The sequence below is a fragment of the Microcebus murinus genome, chromosome 9 (genome assembly GCF_040939455.1).
Source record: "Microcebus murinus isolate Inina chromosome 9, M.murinus_Inina_mat1.0, whole genome shotgun sequence".
NCBI classification, from domain to species: domain Eukaryota; kingdom Metazoa; phylum Chordata; class Mammalia; order Primates; family Cheirogaleidae; genus Microcebus; species Microcebus murinus.
The window spans coordinates 56015586-56030824 of NC_134112.1; positions in this window are offsets into that span (position 1 = coordinate 56015586).

The following is a 15239-nucleotide window of genomic DNA, read 5'->3' on the forward strand; positions in this document are numbered from 1 at the left end:
TTGGCTTTGTACATTGCTAAAAATGTCTTCCAGATGCCATCATTACTGTTATAGATCCATTTTGAGTTTCAGACTACCTAAATTAAGTAGAAAAATTGTTTTAAAATCAAAAGTTTAAGATATGAACAAATCTTTGAGGAGGAAATTTAAGAGATTGTGGTGCCTTTATTCCCAATTTTACATGGATATGTAAAATACAAATGCATTAGTTCCTTTATTGAACTTTCATGAGGCTATGATGTATGTTTTCACTTTTTTTACCATTGAAAATAATTTTACAGGGGAAAACAAAATTCTTTTAATTTACTTAAACCGTCTAGGTGAAAAATAATAACAAGTCTTGTTCCTATAAAATTGAAAATAAAGGTAACATTAGAATATCAAAAGTTTGCTATAACTTCATGTTATGCACTATAAACTATGGTTGAGTTTATTAGCATTTACTCATAAAAAAGCTATATAGGTTGATATTGTAATGCTTATATGAGATGACAAGAAAATAATCCCTTTTTAGATTTAGAGAGAACACTAGGCATAACAATTATTATAAATATGCTAATACTTTAAACTCTATGACTTAAATTATTCCTCATATCTTTTGACAAATATACAATTCTAATATAAAAGAAAATGAGTCATAATTACTTGTTATGTATTAGGACATATTCTTTTTAAATAGTGATTTAAAATATTCAATAGAAATGACAATCTAAAGTTAATTTTACTTTTAAAAGAGTTAACGCTAAGAGGTTTTTGTTATGTATCTGCAAAATGTCTAGTATTGTACAAGTCTTTTACCCATATTTGAATAATAATAATTAAATTAATGGATCATTATTGAACACATAATATTTTCCAGGCATTGTTCTAAACCCCTGCATGTACTAACTCAGGCAATTTTTGTAATAGCCATATGAAGAAAAAACGATTCTTTCTCCTATTTTACAGATAAAAATTAATATTTAATTTTTTGTAATTGTTTATTAAATAAATGAAATGAATTTACTCTTATATAGAACTTATTTTCTGTTTTATTGGCAAAATTGTATTTCAACCATACATTAGGCAGTAGAGGTCACTGAGTTTAACCTATGGAGGATTTCAATGGGAGTTTGAGATTGTAATTGTCATTTTTCTATAATCAAACAAAATTATATAACTCAAAGTAACAAATGTTTTTGTATAAAATATACCTAATATTGTATATGAGAGTATGGAAAACTAAAGAAACATAGAATACATATATTCCCTGCCCTTAATGATAGTAAAATGACATTCAAAACAAAAAAAAAAATGGACAATAAGTTCTGTGATTTGCAGTGTTCTGGTCAGGCAGCAGACTTGTTCAGAATATAGCAAGATTTGGGTATACTTACAGGTAAACTGTGACTAGCAATAGAAAGTCCAATAGTAGATTCATAGGTGGTGACACAGAAAAGTAGAAAGTATGTATTATGAAGAATAGGTAGCATAGAATTATTGTGATTTCAGTCCCTTGGAGCTCTAGGAATAGTAAGACCAGGCCTCAGTCAGTATTTGAGGAACCAGGGTAAAGGAAAGTGTACTAAGACAAGAACTATAGCACTACAATACAGAAAGAGGGAACTAAGATCCGGATACTGTAGGAAGGGACTGGACCACCAAAAAACCAATGACCAAAGCCAGATATTAGACATGAGGTAAGCTAAGAGTTGGATGCAATTCACGCTGGATCTCATTATAGGTCCCCTGAGCTACTAAATTAGAGTCCCTTCGTTGCCCAGAAAGAAGAGTGATGATGGTAGTGAGCCTGTCAGGGTTTTCATTGTGATCCCAGATGTAGGAATTTGAGGGAGTCAAATTGATATTCATTATTCTAGTGTATAAAACCTATAAAATTTAGACTCGCAAGAAATAATGATTTTCAATGAAATATATTTTTACCCTAATCTGATATGAAACAAAATTATGTATTTATATAACAACAGCTCACTTGCATAGAAATTTAAAAGAATAGAATTATAGTAAAAGTTAGGATGCACAGACATATAATGAAATTACCCTCCTAACTTTGAACACAGTCTTCCCACAGATCTGCAGTCTTAACCAGAGGGAAGAAGATGGGTGGGTTATAGTGCCTTTGTAAGCTATCATTCATTCCTTCCACTTTCATTCACACATCGAAGAGTCAATTCAGTTGAGCATTCATTTAGTAGTTGTCATACACTTTCAGATTATAAAGTGAATATTAGTAGAAAAAGCATGGGATATAAAGATAGAAAAAAAAATGAGATTAAATCCTGATTCTGCCACTTACTAACTAGGAAACTTTGGACAAGCTATACAATTTCTGTAAGATGCAGCTTCCTTATCTATTTATTGTTAATACTAATATCTCCCTTACAGGGTTATTTTGTGAGAACTGAGTGCCTGCTTTCTATGAATAAATGATAGTTATTATTGCAGAGAGGACCAACTTTAAATTTTCAATTAAATCTTGCCTTGTTTTTGCTTTTATTCCCTCTTTATTTTATCAGAACAAACCATCTTTACTTCTTTTCTTTAAACCCCATACCTCATCTCTGCAAAACACTCTATCTCTAAATATCTCTCTTGCCACCACCCGCACATCCAGTTAGTCAGCCAATTCAGTTAAATGCAACTTTTATTTAATCATTTTTTGTCAGTTAAACAGGTGCCCCCTTTCTCTCTGCTTTCTAGTCCCATTGATTCTATCATAGTCCAGGTCACTTGATTAGCCTTTTTAGTGGGTATATCCAATTTTTATGTCCTCATTCTCTTCTTGTGTTACTTTTCAAAAACATAGTTCAAATCATTTCATTCCCAAACATGAAAAACTTGAATTCCATCTACTGCCAAGAGAATAAACTCCAGAGTCTTTGACATGGTCTTTGTGGTTGTTCAAATTATCTTTGTATCCTAATTTCTCCATATCCTCTTATTAACCTACATTTCCTACAGTGCCCCAAGCACCCCCTTGCTTTAAATGTACTTATGCTTCTTATGCTCTTTTTGTAATTACTTATCATCCTTTTACTTCCAACTCAAATATCAGCACATCTTTGAAGCTTTCACTGACCTCAGAGTCAATATGTGTTTATTCTTCTTTTATATTCCAACAGGAATTATTTGAATTAAGAAGTTACCTTATTTTACCTTAAATTATATATATATATATTTTTTTTTTATCAATTCAGCCTCCCATATTATGCCATATGCTCCTCGTTGTTAGGAAGAGCCTGAGTAAAATTTTAACTTTCAAAATTCCTCCTACATCTTGCACAACAGGCATTTAATAAACATTTGTCAAATGGAGTTGTATAAATGAGGTCAGATGCCTAGATATATATCAGCACAAAATCTTGCAATAGCATCCCGGGGCAATGCTATTGTTAAGACAATAAAAATTAGTAAAAAGTATAGAAGGTTATCTCTATGTTTACAAAAACCATTCTTAAGCAGGACAAAATAAGGAACTAACAACAAATCATTGATATAATCTACTTCATTAAAATTTAGAATTTCCATCTATGGAAAGACTCCATTAAGAGAGTGAAAAAGTATAACTGAGAATGAGAGAAGGTACTTACCATATACATACATCTATATATATATTATATACTATAATATAACATGTATGACATAATTAAATATATCATATATAATATAGAACATTATATGGTAAATTCACTGATATTGTGTGTGTGTGTGTGTGTGTATATATATATATATATGTATATATAATATCCAATAAAGATCTTATATCCAGAATACATGAGGAACTCTAACAAATCCATGATAAAAGACAACCCATTTAAAAAAATTGGGCAAAAGACTGAAAGAGAAACTTCAGAAAAGGGGTTAACCAAATGTTTATTCAACATATAAATATATGTTCACCATTTATTATTGTCAAGAAAATAAAAATTAAAAATCATTATGACATACTATCACATCCCCAACAGAAGTTATAAAACCTAAAAGATTGGTGATGCCAAGTGTTGATGAGGATGTGTGTGTGTGCATGCATAAAATTTAAATAAGTTTCTATGAAGTTCAAGAACAGGAAATACTAAAGGATTGCTGAGATAATTAATAATTTACATAAAAGATTATCTCTTAAGAGAGAATACTAGCTGAGATCAAGGAAATAGTCTATAGCAATCTAGCTTGATTACATAGATGTATGCATATGTATAATTTCATCAAAATATATGCTGAAGAAGTATGCATATTATGTGCATATTATATCTCAATATAAAAGTTTTACAGAAAAGACATTATATGTGAAGTACATTATAATTTTCTACTGCTATTCAGAACACTTTCAAAAGCAACATCTACTTTTCATAACACAGATTTACTATTCTACTATGAAATTCTTAGCTAATATACCTAAACACAAAATTTCAAATAAGTTACCCTAATTTAATATTAAAAAATAAAATTAAAGTAATATATTTCAAGATGTTAGTGTTTGGGAATGATTTAACTGGAGAATGAAGTGGTCATATGCCTGAACATTTACATATAAGCACCATAAATACAAACACTGTCAATGCAAACCTATTTAGTTGTGTAGACAGGCAAATATCATGAGTGTCATTTTCTTTAGAGATGTGATTTCTAAAATAGTAAACCCTGGTAAAATTCCAATCAAGAAAAGAATAATCTTTCCTTCATTTTATATAGTATTTATATGTCTGGAAATTTCAGTATACATTCAAACTATGGAAAAATATTTTCTTTTTAATGGAGGAAAAAAGTTTCCAAGCATGATTACACATAAGTGATTAACCTAAGTAAATATTACAGTGGCAATAAGAAAGTCATGAGGAGCAGTGCCAGGGGCCAAGCATTTTAGGAAGATTAACAAACCTGTACCATCCAATCTTAAATGCCATAATGCCCTGTTCATGGTAACCAACAAAACCTCTCCGTAAGTATTAAAGAGCCTATATGGAGAACAGCACACCATACCAAGAAGGACTGCCTTACTAAATCAAATGCCATGAGCACCTGGACATTTAAATATTACTGAAAAAGAAAAGATTATAAAACTTTATTTTTTACAATCTGAATACCATATGAAGTATCACACAATAAAGAGACTCAATGTTATAATAATCCTTAATAAAAATTACAAGCCATAATCCTCCTATTATATAATTATACTCTTAAGAATAAACTTACTAATAAAATATATGGCATCCAGAATATGAGTGACTTAACCTGATGATTAATAAATCAAAAATATAAATATGTTAGGCAGAAAAAGTAAAAGCATTGTGACAGGTGAAAATGTCTTTCAAATTGTCTTCCTTTAAATTGTTATCTAATAGTCTGTTTAGTTAAAATCTTATAAACAAAGTTTATCAAAAATAAATAATAACATTAGATAATACTAATATTAATATTTTTATATGAAAAGCTTGTATTTTATAATGTTAATACATTAAATGCTGAAAAAATTCTATAGTACTTTTAGTTATATTTTCTGATAAACATTTTACATGGCATGTTTTTAAAACCATTTAATTCAACAATGAAATATCCAAACCTATTTTGACATTAACTGCATATTATGGTAAATATAACAGCAAAAAATGTTCAGTGAAAGGTAGTGAAAGAGCTCCTGTATGTCAAACTGTGGCACTATAAAAAAGAAATCAGTTACATAGTATATTTAATATTGGTTCAGACATAAATATCTCTTTGAATAAAATCTGAAGGTGTAACTTTCACTGCACATGTGCACACCACATGAGCAGGTGAAAGAGCAAATGGGGAAGTATGATGACAGTTCTATGCTCCACATCAAATCACTCCAATATGTATTTCTGCAACTGTAATAAATCTAATATTTTCTTTTAACTAGTAGCATACAAGATATTTAAGCAGATCAAAATTATGCTGTGGTTCTCAACCCCCAGGCTGTGGACCAGTACCCATCAGTGGCCTGTTAGGAACTGGACCACACAGCAGGAGGTGAGCAGCAGGCGAATGAGGGAAGCTTCATGCCTATTTACAGCTGCTCCCCATCGCTGGCATCACCTAATAAGCTCCGCCTCCTGTCAGATCAGTGATGGCATTAGATTCTCATAGGAGTGTGAACCTTACCGTAAGCGAGGGATCTAGGTTGTGCACTCCTTATGAGAATCTAATGCTGATGATCTGAGGTGGAGCTAAGGTGGCGATGCTATTTCTGGGAACAGCTGCAAATACAGATTATCATTAACAGAGAGGTTTGACTGCACAGTAAATGTAATGTGCTTGAAGCATCCGGAAACCTTTTTCCCACCAGCACCCCAGGTCCGTGGAAAAATTGTCTTCCATGAAACTGGTCCCTGGTGCCAAAAAGGTTGGGCAACGCTGAGCTTATGTATTTAAAAGACGTGATTTCTCTACCCGACTTCTCCATATCTTGATCTACCATATAAAGCTGGTTACAAATATACTTTCACATAATATTCAATCTCTAGTGAAATAATTAATTTAAAAACACACTAATTAATTGCATACATGATGTAAGTATTTTTAAAAATGTGTGAGAACACTCCAATTCTGTATAACTATTCCTAATACTTTAAATGCTTTTACTTTATTTGCTGATAAGCTATAACATTAAGCTTATTCTTATTTCATTATTTTCACATAATTTGACTTTAAACCCATTGCATTAATTAAACTATTCAGTGTCTCTGTTTTTTCCCCTTATAATTGAATGGAATTATTTCTGTCTTAAATCTGTTGGTGAAGGTTTGTTTAGCTTACACAGCTGAATTAATCACATGAAAGTGTGCCTTGCTCTTTTCTGTAAAATAGATAATAAACAGTGCCAACTTCTTTTCTCTTGAATAAAAAGACTTTTAATTCATCAGCAAGTTTTTTTCAAATCTCCAAATGTTATGAGTTCACATCATAGAGCCTTTAATATTTTTATAAGTTATACTTGAGTTTTATAAATCCTATTAGAAGGTAACTGTGATATAGCATGTGAAAAAGAGTTTTTAAAATTTATTTCTTTATTACAATTATTAAGGGAAGATCCCATTAGTTTTTATTAAGTAAAATGTGAAATTGGCCAGCTGTCTTTTGTACATTAATTTGGCATAACATGAAGTAAAACTTACACTTGATTGTATCTAAAAAATATTTTAGTGTTTTGCTCATTTCACATTCTTGAATGACTCACTTCTTATAGATCCACTTGGCATGACTATATTGACAAGTATTTCTTATAGAATTGTATGTTTGAATAAGGCTATATAGTGAACTTGAATTATATTAACTGATGTATAAATGTACACAAAATCACTCACAAGTAGAACAATTTCAAACTAAATAAAATGTCATAGACTTTTCTGGCTTCTTGTAAATATATTTCATAATATATTTATAAAATGCTACTATAAAACTATTATTTCAATGATAATAAAAAGTTGAACTTTGTAGCTAAAATACATCAAATGTTTATTATTCTTAATGTATCAGGCATCAAGAAATACTACTTTGGGCAGCATATAATCAATGTAATTTTCAGCTGAAATATTTGATAAGGTACAGATAATAAGTAAATATTTCAAATAGGTAAATCTCTCTGTATATATGTATGTGGATAATGTAATATATGTATGTATGTATATGTATGTATGTATATGTATGTATTATATGTATGTATACATGTGTACACACATGTTCTGGGATATATATTGTATAAATGTACAGATTTTATATATTCTGGGATAAAGTAAATGAAACTCGTTTAGATTGACTTGGCTATTTCTCTCATTCTATTAATAATCAATTATATAATATTATTATAAAAGACTATAAATCAGTTTCAGTGTTACATTTGGGGACTGAATTATAGAACATTCATAACAGTTGGGTGTTCAGAAGAATGCTCTTGAGGATAAGAATATGTTTTTAAAAGTAACTAAATTGACTACAAATTCAAAATCAAAATTAAAAAATTTTAATTTTTTAATTGAATTCACTTTATAAACTTAGATTTATCACTCAATATGCTCTAATATCCTTAGTTAAAATTTGAAGAAGATACCCTATAGCTTGAAAATGGAGGCACCATATCCTGAAAAATTTATGTGAAGAGATTGGCCTGACTGGGACAGATAGATTATTTTTTGCTCTCTACACATCTCATAAAGGGCTGATAACAAGAATCTATCTAGAACTCAAAAAAATCAACAAGAAAAAAATTAAACAACACCATCAATAAATGGGCAAAGGACATGAACAGAAACTTTTTAAAGAAGACAGAATGATGGCCAGCAAACATAAAAAAATGCTCAACAGCTCTAATCATTAGAGAAATGCAAATCAAAACCACAATGAGATATCACCAAATCCCAATGAGATTCGCCTTTATCAAAAAATCCCAAAACAACAAATGCTGTCCAGGGATGTAAGAGACAGGAACACTCTTGCACTGCTGGTCTGCAAATTAGTGCAACCTCTGTGGAAAAGAATTTGGAGATGCCTCAAAGAGCTAAAAATAGAAATACCATTTGATCCAGCAATAGCACTATTAGGCATCTACCCAAAGGACCAAAAGGCATTCTATAATAAAGACATCTACACCCAAATGTTTATGGCAGCACAATTCACTATTGCAAGGATGTGGAAACAACCCAAGTGCTTATCAATCCATTAGTGGATTAATAAAATATAGTATATGTATACAATGGAATACTACTCAATTATAGGAAACAACGGTGATCTAGCACCTCTTACATTTTCCTGGGTAGAGCTTGAGCCCATCCTCCGAAGTGAGGTATCACAAGAATGGAAGAATAGGAACCACACATACACACCATCAAATTGGCACTAACTCATCAACACTAAGGTGCTCATACAGTAATAATATTCTTCAGGGATTGGGGGCTTGGGGGTGTGTAAAGTCACAACTAATGGATGTGGTGAGCATTGTAGGGAGGAAAGGACATGCCTCAAGTCATGGTTTGAGTGTAGCAAAATCATAACATGATAACATGTAACCAAAATGTTTGTACCCCCATAATATCATGGAAATAAATAAATAAATCCACTTCAATCATGTTTTGAAACTCTGGCAAGAGCTGCGAAAAACTTACTTAAGAATAAATGCAAATAATTATACTGGTTGCCAGACAGCATCATCCTATCAAACTCAAAATCAATGCATGCAAATACTAATTTAACAACTAGTTGCTTCCCAAAAGGAAATTAAGAGGGGACTAGTTCCTGCTGCTCTGTTGTGTATCTTGGCTCATGCAAAAAGACAGGATGACTCACTTTAAGGCGTTTATACCTGGTAAATGCAGACTGGAAAATGAATTAGGCAAGCAGTGCATCCCAATTTCTGCCCTTGGAATTAATGAAACTCAAGCCAACTTGGAACCCACCATACTCCTCTCTCAGATCCTATAGGAAGCCAAAGGTGGGACTTCTAGTCTCTTTTGAGTAGAAAATGAATTTCATAAGAGACTAGTGGAAAATTCAGGATAATCTGATTTAATGATAGTATTTATGTAACATGTGCATATTTTAAAATTTAAAACTGCATAAAGGAAGAAACTAGGTCATTTGCACAATCTCTCCTCCCTTGAGAACCTAGCCTAGTAAATATTTATTGAATAAATGAATAAATAATACCAAGCACAAAGCAGCCAATAAGAACCAATTCTTTCTCATTGGCTCTTTCTTTCAATCTCTATGTAAATATCTCTGGAGTTTTATCATCAGATCTTTTCTCATACATTTCTCTTCTAGAGGGATTTAATTTATTTCCATTACTTCAACTTCTTCTTATATGGTTATTTCTTCAAAATTTATGTATTAATCCTGACATTTCTCTTGTGCATCAAACTCATTCAGGTGTTTCTGCTATAATACAATATATGGGTTACTGAACGCACTTCATATTCCACAAAATTATGCACTAAAAATAACAGGACTTAAGGGAAGACTATGGCTGGAGTAGATCACTAAAAAACTATATTGCTTTTTACCAGAGCACTAACAAAACAATAAAAATAGCTAGCAGTGTAAAGGGATGTAAAATTCTCAATAAGTAAAGAAATACTCTAGAAAATATGGGATTTTGCTTTAAAATAGTAAAGGCAATTTTATGGTAGTGTGAAAAAGGGTTGAGCCTGCTGAGTTAGGGATACATGTGGAAATGCACAAAGGTAGTAGAGAATCCTACCATAAACACTTCCAAGAAAGACCATGTGGCCGAAAGGAGCATAGAGTGAACAGACATTATGTACAGTCTGTATTTAGTTGTGTTAATGTACGTTGTATTTAGGTGAATTTTCTTTTTGGTGGAAAACATTACTATGCTAGAAAATTTTCTTATGAGTCAAAGCAAATTCTGCATTATAATGGCATATATTCTACTTAAGCAATAGAGTACAAACCAATATGCATTACAGACAGCCATTTTAACAGAACAGATAAGATTTCTGCTTATGAAAAATATATACAACTGGATATTCCATACGCTCCTTAAACTCAAATGTACCCAGGGTAAGACTTATTATCATGTCTTTCAGACATGCTGTTCCTTATGCGCCATTTGCCTGGGTTAATGGCATTACTGCATATGGTCTTGAAATAGGATAATAGCAACAGCAGAAACCACTGTATCTTTAGAGTTTGATGAGGGTTGACTTCCAGCAATACCACTGTTGAATTGTGAACAAATCATTTCATATTTGTAATAAATAGTCACATCTACTAAAATGAGAGGATAATATTTATATCATTTTGTTGTCAGCATTAAGTAAAATGATGTTTGAAAATATTTGGGTGCAATGCAGGACATTTACATGCTTAACAAATGGTTCCACTTCATCCTTTATGTGACTTGAAGTACAATGCGTCTATTTACTCTATTTCCATTATCACAACTATAATTCTGATCCTCATTATGTCTCTTGACCTTATTATAAGTTTCTAAACTTTCTTGCCATAATGATTTTCATTCTCCCAAAAACATATATTTCATTATTTTTTACAGTATTCTTTACTAAAAACCAATCTAACCATAGCACTCCCTTGCTCATATTTTTATACGATAGGAAGATCATATACTTAACACCAAAAATCTGAACCTAATTGCAAATAGTCTTCCTAGATTATATTTATGTATATCATTTTTTCCACTTTTTAAAGCCACTGAACATAAGAACAATAGGTTCCTAAAAAATATACTATTTCATGCTTTTAAACTCAGAGTAAAACAATAATTTCTTTTAAGAACAAGTTGCTAAAACATAATTAAGATTTCCAGATGTCTATGGAGATTTAAACCAGATGGTTTTGAAATATATGCAATATACTTAACTACAAGGTACACTTTTATCTTTTTAATAATAGTATCAAGTGACAGGACCCAATGTTTGAAAAAAGGATCAAGGAGGGTGTTAAAATTGACTCATAGATATATCTTCCACTTTCTCCTTCTCATCTCCCAATTGTGATTCCTTCCAACATATACAAGCTCATATACACATATCAGTTATATACACAGTGTTGCCATCTGTGTAACATAGTTCTGATTATACGACCCAGGAGTACTGGCTCTCTCTAACATTAGAATTAACCAGGTAAAGTCTAATAAATTACAATGTGGCATGCCATCCATGAGCATAATTAGATAAAGATGCCTATCTTCTATTCATCCACTAAGAGCAAATGTAACCTTCAGAAATAATGTTAACCTGTGGTTACTAAGGTTATGTTTTAGTAAACATTGAAGTAAAACTAAAAGGAATCAAGTGAAAAAAGGTTTTTAAGAGTTGGAAAATATATCTATGAGTGAACATTTATAACAAGATAAATGGACAATATGGTTTGAATTAGATTTGATATCCTTTAAAAAATTAACTCAAAATAGATCATAGACCTAAATGTAAAATGCAAGGCTGTAAAACTACTAGAAGATAACATTGTAGAAAACTTTGATGATTTTGAGTATGACAATGACGTTTTTGGTTTGACACCAAAGACATAATCCATTAAAGAAAGAATTAATTAGGTGGACTTCATTAAATTTAAAATTAAAGACTTCTCCGCAAAAGATGCTGTCAAAAGAATGAGAAGACAAGCCACATAATGGGAGAAAATATTGCAAAAGACATATCTGTTAAAGGACTGAACATATATTAATACAAAGAACTTTTAAAACTCAAAAATAAGATAACAAATAATCTAATTTAAAAATGGGCAAAAGGCCTAAACAGACATGTCACCAAAGGATAGAGATGGCATATAAGCATATAAAAAGATACTCTGCTACTGTGGAACGAAGTAGAAAAAAAAAAAAAAAAAAAAAAGATACTCAACATCCCATGTCATTAGGATATTGCAAATTAAAATGAAATACCATTACACACCTTTTTCAATGGCCAAAATCCAAAACACTAACATCAAATGCTGATGAAGATGTGGAGTAAAAGGAATTCTCATTCATTGCTGGTACAAATGAAAAATAATACAGCCACTTTGGTAGACAGTTTGGTGGTTTCTTAGGAAATTAAATCTACTCTTACCACATGATCCAGCATCCATACTCCTTGGTATTTGCCAAAGTCAGTTGAAAATGTATGTCCACACAAAAACCTGCACATTAATTTTTATAGTAGATTATTCATAATTGCCAAAAATTAGAACCAACCAACATTTTCTTCACTAAGTGAATGGATAAATAAATATGGTACATCCAGAAAATGGAATGTAATCACCACTGATAAAAATGAGCTATCATGTTAAAAGACATGGAGGAAACTACACACCTATTACTAAGGAAGCCAATCTGAAAAGGCTACATACTGGATGATTCCAGCTATATGGCATTCTGGAAAAGGCAAAACTATGAAGACAGTAGAAAGATCAGTGGTTACTAGAAATTAGGGGATGGGATGTATGGGTAGGCTGGGCACAGAGGATTTTTGTGCACTGAAACTATTCTGTGTGCTACAAAATCTATTTATTTATTTTAAATTGACAGATAAAATTGTACGCATTCATTCTGTACAACATGACATTTTGAAGTATAGGTACATTGTGGAATAGTTAAATCTAGTTCATTAACAAATAAATTATAATCATAGTTATCATTTTTGCACTGAGAACACTTAAAATTCACTGTCTGTATTTTTCAAGAATACCATATATCATTAACTATTGTCACAATTTTGTGCAAGAGATATATTGAACTTATTCTTACTGTCTAACTGTAATTACATATCCTTTGACCAACGTCTCCCATTCTCCACCCCCTGACCACCCCAGTCTCCAGCATCCACCATTTTACTCCCTACTTCTATGAAATCAACTTTAGATCCCCCCTCTGAGTACAATCATGAAGTATCTTTTTGCACCTGGCTTACTTCACTCCACACAATGTTCTCCAGGTTCATCCATGTGGTTGTAAATGACAATATTTCATTGTTTTTAATTGCTAAATAATATTCCATTATCTATATTGCAGCACTATTTAAAATAGCCAAGGTATAAAAAGCATAGTTTTTCTTTTTAACAATCTGTGCCTAATAAAATTATTCCAATATCTGGAGTTATTAAAGGTATGTTTCTATTGCCTATTGTTTCTGTGGACCATATATTATGTATTTTTTATGGTGATCATTATATTTGATTGCATACTAGCTATAGCGTTTGAAAAAATACTTTGAGGCACTTTGAGGAATAAAATGAATTTTTCTTCAGAGGATTTTTGTCGTTTTCTTTTGACAGACACCAGAGGGCGCTAGCAACCTAAGACCAAGGCTGAACTTTGGTTCCCATACCCCAATTTCACAGTTCACCCACTTTTCAGAGTATAAAGACCGTTTCAGCAAGAGCCCTTACCTTGGTAGTAGCTGACTCTAAGTCATGTTCTTCTAGCCTGTGAGTCTGAAGAAAGAGTAGTTCCACCTCTACATTGGCAAAGTCCCTTCCCACCATGGGTCAGAAACAGGGACGTTAAGGTTGGGGGTGGAGGGGAAGGAGTGCCTGGCTAGCATGGGGAAAAAAGGGGCTGGGTCTTGCCCTCTGGTGACACTGAACTGCATCTGATCTCACTTCTCACTTCGGTAGCTCCTTGCTGTCTGATTAACACTTTGATGTCTTTGAAAACCTCTTAAAGTTATTTTCAGAAAGGTTGGAGCAATTTATTACTCCAAAGCCAGAGCCAGAAGTCTAATAAGAATTGCTCTTCAAATGACTATTTAATCTCTCATTTCAGCTTGACACACCACCCACGTCCATTGGGATTCAGTCCTTAGTGCTCCTTCACACAGTTTCCCATGGACAAACTCCTTCATGATTAGTCCTTTCTGGGATGAGTGATTGAGTGATGGCTAGGGTTGCCAAATAAAATATAGGATGTCTAGCTAAATTTGAATTTCAGATATAAACAAACATTTTTAAGATATGAGAATTATTGTATAGGACATATTTACAATTTTAAATTACTCATTGTTTATGTGCATTCAAGTCTAAATGTGTGTCCTTTATTTTTATGTGCTAAACCTGGCAACCTTAATGGTAACTGGCAGGATAAAAGTTTGCTTCAGTGAGAAGTGTGCCTCTAGACATCCCAGAAGTTGAACACTTCCTTGAATTTGTTAAAGCAATTAGAGTGAGATCTAGTTATAGCATATGTTTCAGCTCCTCAAGTAATGTTATTTTTTTCAAGTGGAATTAAAGAATCTCAGCATATGAACTTAGGAAGTGAACTAATACAAACTATTAATGTTCCAAATAAACCATTTTAAGAACTAGATCTTTGGGAGGTCCTAGATAGAGATAAAACTAGAGATATTATAAAAAGTATTGACATAATTTGTTAATGGTCAAATAATTAAAAGAATTCCATGTTATTTCTGGAAAAATAATATTGAGCACATTTTGAAGTAAACTACATTAAAAAAGACTTTAGCAAAATCACCATAAGAGGTATCCAAATCCTCCTCCCTTAAACCCCTCACCATTCAAGACCAACACTGAAAAATAGTTCTCCCTGATACATATAACTCATTTGGGATTTTCCAATTGTGCTTGGTGTCTTGTGTCAACTATTGTACAAAACATTCCCTTTTCTAAACATAGTTAAAATTTTATATCCATTAACGAAATTATCTTGCATCCCAGTGTACCATCAGCCAGTCAAATGATTAATTCTCAAAAAGATATGCACATGCAGGAATGATAATTCAGGTTGTTAATTC